This window comes from Nelusetta ayraudi, unplaced genomic scaffold, assembly GCF_046127955.1.
Source record: "Nelusetta ayraudi isolate G7.1 ecotype Tasmania unplaced genomic scaffold, CSIRO-AGI_Nayr_v1 ptg000135l, whole genome shotgun sequence".
NCBI classification, from domain to species: Eukaryota; Metazoa; Chordata; class Actinopteri; order Tetraodontiformes; family Monacanthidae; genus Nelusetta; species Nelusetta ayraudi.
In genome coordinates this window covers 6,871,300-6,877,254 of record NW_027466185.1, presented here as the reverse complement: position 1 = coordinate 6,877,254, position 5,955 = coordinate 6,871,300, and the positions used below count along the sequence as shown (strand labels likewise).

The 5,955-nt window shown below is 42.0% G+C and overlaps 1 long non-coding RNA gene across 1 annotated transcript; it reads right to left on the bottom strand.

Annotated features, from left to right (window-relative positions):
• Nucleotides 1–1,333: 1,333 nt before the first annotated feature.
• LOC142877554 (uncharacterized) lies at nucleotides 1,334–3,024 on the bottom strand. The gene is made up of 3 exons (XR_012923865.1): nucleotides 2,705–3,024; nucleotides 2,577–2,630; nucleotides 1,334–1,636 (listed from the first exon to the last, which is right to left on the bottom strand). It is a non-coding gene; the product is annotated as an uncharacterized LOC142877554 (long non-coding RNA).
• Between the last annotated feature and the right edge of the window lie 2,931 nt (nucleotides 3,025–5,955).

The following is a 5,955-nucleotide window of genomic DNA, read 5'->3' as shown; positions in this document are numbered from 1 at the left end:
GCTCACTTTCAACGCTGTGCTGCTTTGACCACGGAGAGGAGCGGCTGAAGGGGGGGGGGGGGGGGGGGGGGGGGGGAGTGGTGCCCAATCCATCACTCTGCCTGGACAGCTGGAAATGAGAGGACACGCTCATTTGCCTGCAGAGTGACAGTGACACGTGACAAAGATGGAGCCGTCTGCCCGTTCCCGCCACACACACACACACACACACACACACACACACACACACACACACACACACACACACACACACACACACACACACACACACACACACACACACACACACACACACACACACACAGATCTGGAAACCACATGATGGTGCTGATGCACCAGGCCCACCGTAGCCAACCGCATGCATGATCCCCATGCAAACAGGGCCAGACAGTAAAATCAAGCAGTGCACAGCGATGGAAATCGGCCCCCTTTTTTTGTTTTTTTTTTGTTTTGTTTTGTTTTTTTGCATTCACACTTTGCAGTGTGTGGCTGCTCAACACCTGCTCATTTGGTTTGTTGTCTCCGTGGCCTGACCGTTCCGACGCTGACTGAGCAGGTAAGACGGTGAAGGCCGATGAGTAAGTTAGACTTGTGACTGACTTTGGCTTCTATACGGTGGGAAAGAAAATCAGTGAGTGTCGTGAGTCTGCCTTGCCTTTTGGAGCGCAATAAGGCTGCTCTTTTCATCCGCATGCATGCAAGTAGTGAATTGAGATATGACCAAAAGAAAAAGAAAAAAGCAAAGAGAAAGCAAATGAGAAAAAATAGAAATGAAATCAATGAACGAAGAATTTTTTTAAAGCTAAATAATAATTGCATTATTTTTGTGTTTGTTTTTGACAAAGCGGTGGATACAGAAGTTTTTCACAATTGTTTTGATTGTTTAAAAAAAAAATTTAAAACAATAAAAAAAACAATATTTTTGCTATGCTGAAAAAGACAAAAATGAACAATGTTCAACCTAAACAATACCCTTTTTTAGATTTTGCCCCAAGAAAATGTGAATTTTTTTCTACTTTGCAAAGGCATAAAAACAAGGCAAAAAGATTCAAGATAATGTGACCTCTGACTAAAAACATCACGCTGTACGTTACCCGGTTATGGCATCTCTTTCTACAGACAGCAACTGCTGTCACTTCACTGGAGGAGTGGAGGAGTGAACCAGCTTTCTCCTGCTTCCTGAAAGCATCTTCACAAAACAGCAACATTTTTTTTAATTTTTTTTTAAAGCCAAACTTTTCCAGAACTTGAAAAAAAGATGAGGTGGGCCGACCAACCACAGTGAGTTTCGAAACACGCAAATCGGACACATTTTCATACATGCTGGATTCAAGTGCCGTTTTAGGAATTGTTTCAATGGTCAAACAGGAAATTCTTTTAAATAATTGCAGAATCATGAAGTTGGACAACCATCTTGAGGTGGCCATGTTTTTTGATTTATGCGAATTGGAGTGGGAAATGATTTGGTACATTACCGACTGCATCGTCCTGGTCACGGGGTTGTTGGCTAACAGCGCGGTGCTTTGGGTTCTTCTGCGTGGGAAGAACGCCTTCACAGCCTCACAGGTGGGTGCAGCCCAACTCATCATGCTGGAGGCAGGGCCGTGTCGTCCCACTAGTGGGGTGCCTGTGAGTCCTGTTGCAGTTAAACAGAGGGAAATGTCACACATCAGACCACAAGTTCACTCTACTGAAACATCAAATCACATGTGAATCCTTGCCTCTAAGGTCCTGGGGCTCAACCTTGCTGCAATGAATCTCATCTACTTGGCCATAACGCCTATCAGTTTGATCAAGGTGACGCCAGTCAATGGGTCAGGTATTTTATTTATTCTTTTACCTTTCATTTTTTTTAATCAGGTTGTAATACTCACTCACCCACCAAACTTGAAGAAATCATATTAATAGTAAGTAATAATATAGGTGTATTTCATCCTTTTTTTTAAAAGTGTTTTAACAGTAACTTCACGAAATAGTTAAATACTGTGGGGCTTCCAAAGACATTTCGTTTAAACGCTTTGGCTCATTTTCAATAGACATTAAAGCACATCACAGCTAGACAGCACAGACAGCTAGAGAGAGATAGAAATACAATTACAAAGAGGGAGATAGGGTTAGATGTGAAAGAAAAAAGGACAAGTGAAATATGTTCCTGTATCATCCTGCATAACATCAGTGGTCTTGGTTGAATAAAGGAGTGGAAAAGTGAAACGCTGAGCGGTGCCAGCACAAAAGCCAACAGTAACAGTCACCGCCTGTTTTTCAGATCATTCACAATCCAGCGATGAAATATGTAAACTGTGCCATGCAAGGGATGTCGGTTCCATGCTCAACCTGATTGGCTCTCCACTGCTGCTGACCTGCATGTGTGTTGAGCGCTACTTGGCCGTGGTTAAACCTGTGCTGTACCTGAATTCAAGGAAATGGGAGTACCGAATGGCCGTGTCCTGTGGAGTGTGGTGCATCACCAGCATTTTCTGTGTCGCCATGGGTAAATAAAATATTGGACACTCCGCACCGTGCCACCATGTTCCAGTTAGACACACTGTACTGGAAATGGGACGAGGTCTCGTCACCCAGATTCCAGATTTTTGATGCCTCGCTTGTGTTTTTCTTGATCCCTTGCAGCCCTGCACACCAATACAGCAGCTATTATGGTAGCCATCTGCCTGGCCGAGTGCCTCCTCTTTCAAGTCATGCTCACTTGTCTGGGCGGTCTGATCAGGTTTCTTTGGCAGAAAAGCCCCGTCCACGCCAGCTTCAGTAAGCGAACGCGCAACGAGTCACCGCAGAAGAGACGGGTGGTGGTCAACGTGCTGGCCGTGGTGGTGCCCTCCGTCATCTCTTACTTCCCGGTTTTGTTGATGGCCCCGCTTGTGGTGTGCCTGTACAACGGGGTGGAGTTGCACAGCTTCAAAATCTGTTCTGTTGTGCAGCTGTCTCAGTTGTTCCCCAGTTTTTCCGTGCTCATCGGCCCATTTTTCTACCTCTCCAAGGCACGGCAGACATGCTGCTCCAAAAAGCAGAAAAAACACTCGCGAAAGAAAGGCACCAATGTGTGCAACCAGTAATATGTACACTACCAGTCAAAAGTTTGGACTATGAATTTAATGTCTTTTAGTTTATTCTCATGACTATTGACATTGCAGTTTCTAACTGAAGGCATCAAAACTTTGTATGCACACACATTGAATTATGCAGGAAACAATAAAAGTGTAAAATAACTCAAACACGTTTTATATTTAGATTCTTAAAAATAGTTTAAATAATTAGAGTTATTTAACGTGTTTTTCTTTGCTGCATAAATACATGCTTCACTCTCAGGCATTGCCTGCTGCTGAAAGTTTTACTTTTATTATTATTATCATAATTATTATTGTTGTTGTTGTTGTTGTTGTTGGAAAATGTATTACTGTATCTACGGTTTTAATGCATGGCGTCCAATTAAATTTCCCCTTATCGGCCTTAATAAAGTAGAAATCAATCGATGATTGAAGGTGAGCTTTTCATTCCGAGCTCCAGAAAGGAAAACACTCTTGCGTGTTAGCCTTCATCAACTAAATGTTGTGTTTTTCACCCACACCTAAGTCTGACACAAAATGAAAACAACGACACCCTGTCAGTGACTCCGTGTGGCTAAACAAATAGGCTAACAGCATTTAGCTGAAATATATTAGACTGTTAGCTAAGTTAGCTCTTATTATCGTTGCTGTTGCCAATATTGTTAAAAGTAGCACTAGCATTATCATCATTCATCGGGTCTTTGTTTCTCCCGTCTTTATTTATATTTACTTTAAAAAAAAAAAAAGTTTCCTTTTGTTTTAATTCAAGACAACAAACAGCACAACACACTGACCGACCAAACCAGCTTCCCGCACATCAAATCGCCATTTCGTTACTCGACATATTCAACAGCAAGACATCAAGCTTGGAGAGGAGAGGGATTGAGAACACAGACATACCCGACTGATGTTCCTTAAAGTCACTCTCACGCTGCTGTTCTTCTTTTTTTCATGGTCTGACGGAGATTTGCCCTTCTTGTTCTGGTTTGACGTTCAGGAACAATCAAGGGGGGCGTAACTCCGGTAAGGTGTGGCGGCTACGTATTGGTTATTGTACTACCTAAATGTATATCTTCGAATATATACACATATGTTTAAAGATATACATACAGTGGCTTGCAAAAGTATTCATACCCTTTCTTTCCACATTTTGTCACGTTACGACCACAAACATTAATTAATTTTATTGGATTTTTTTGTGAAAGACCAACACAATGTGGCATACAATTGTGAAGTTGAAAGAAAATTATACATGATTTTATTTATTTTTTTACAAATAAAAAACTGAAAAGTGTGGTGTGCAAAGGTATTCAGCCCCTTTTCTCTGAGCGCATCCAGTTGCCTTCAGAAGTTGGCTGATGAATGCTGAATGATCTAATGTTGACCTAATGACTAAATACAGTCTACCTGTGTGTAATTTAATCTCAGGACAAATACAGCTGTTCTGTGATGGCCTCAGTGGTTTCTTAAGAGAATGTTGGGGAGCAAACAGCATCATGAAGTCCAAGGAACACACCAGACAGGTCAGGGATAAAGTTGTGGAGAAATTTAAAGCAGGCTTAGGCTATAAAAAGATTTCTCAAGCTTTGAACATCTCACGGAGCACTGTTCAGTCCATCATCTGGAAATGGACAGAGTGTGGCACAACTGAAAACCTACCAAGAGACGGTCGTCCACCTAAACTTACAGACCGAACAAGGAGAGCACTGATCAGAGATGCAGCCAAGAGGTCCATGGTGATTCTGGATGAACTGCAGAGATCCACAGCTCAAGTGGGGGAATCTGTCCATAGGACAACTATTAGTCGTGCACTGCACAAATCTGCCTTTATGGAAGAGTGGCAAGAAGAAAGCCATTGTTAAAAGAAAACCATAAGAAGTCCTGTTTGCAGTTTGCCAGAAGCCATGTGAGGGACACAGCAAACATGTGGAGGAAGGTGCTCTGGTCAGATGAGACCAAAATTGAACTTTTTGGCCTAAATGCAAAACGCTATGTGTGCAGGGAAACTAACACTGCACATCACTCTGAACACACCATCCCCACTGTCAAACATGGTGGTGGCAGCATCATGCTCTGGGGGTGCTTCTCCTCAGCAGGGACAGGGAAGATGGTCAGAGTTGATGGGAAGATGGATGGAGCCAAATTCAGGGCAATCTTGGAAGAAAACCTGATGGAGTCTGCAAAAGACTTGAGACTGGGGCGGAGATTCACCTTCCAGCAGGACAACAACCCTAAACATCAAGCCAGGGCTACAATGGAATGGTTTAAAACAAAACATATTCATGTGTTAGAATGGCCCAGTCAAAGTCCAGACCTAAATCCAATCGAGAATCTGTGGCAAGATCTCAAAACTGCCGTTCACAAACGCTCTCCATCCAATCTGACTGAGCTTGAGCTGTTTTGCAAAGAAGAGTGGGCAAAAATTTCAGTCTCTAGATGCATAAAGCTGGTAGAGACGTACCCCGAAAGACTTGCAGCTGTAATTGCAGCAAAAGGTGCTTCCACACAGTATTAACTTAGGGGGCTGAATACTTTTGCACACCACACTTTTCAGTTTTTTATTTGTAAAAAAAAAAAAATTTAAATCATGTATAATTTTCTTTCCACTTCACAATTGTATGTCAGTTTGTGTTGGTCTTTCACATAAAATTCCAATAAAATATATTCATGTTTGTGGTCGTAACGTGGCAAAATGTGCAAAAGTTCAAGTGTATTTGTACCTAATCCAAATAGAGGCAGATGTTATATTTAAAATATGTATGATCTATTATGACCGAGAGAGAAAAGAAAGAACCATTTTCTTGGTGGTTACTGTCCACCTTTGTGTTGGTAAAACAAATACTCTCACCTTTGAGAAAAACATGGACATAAAAAGCAAATGTTTGTGCCTTAC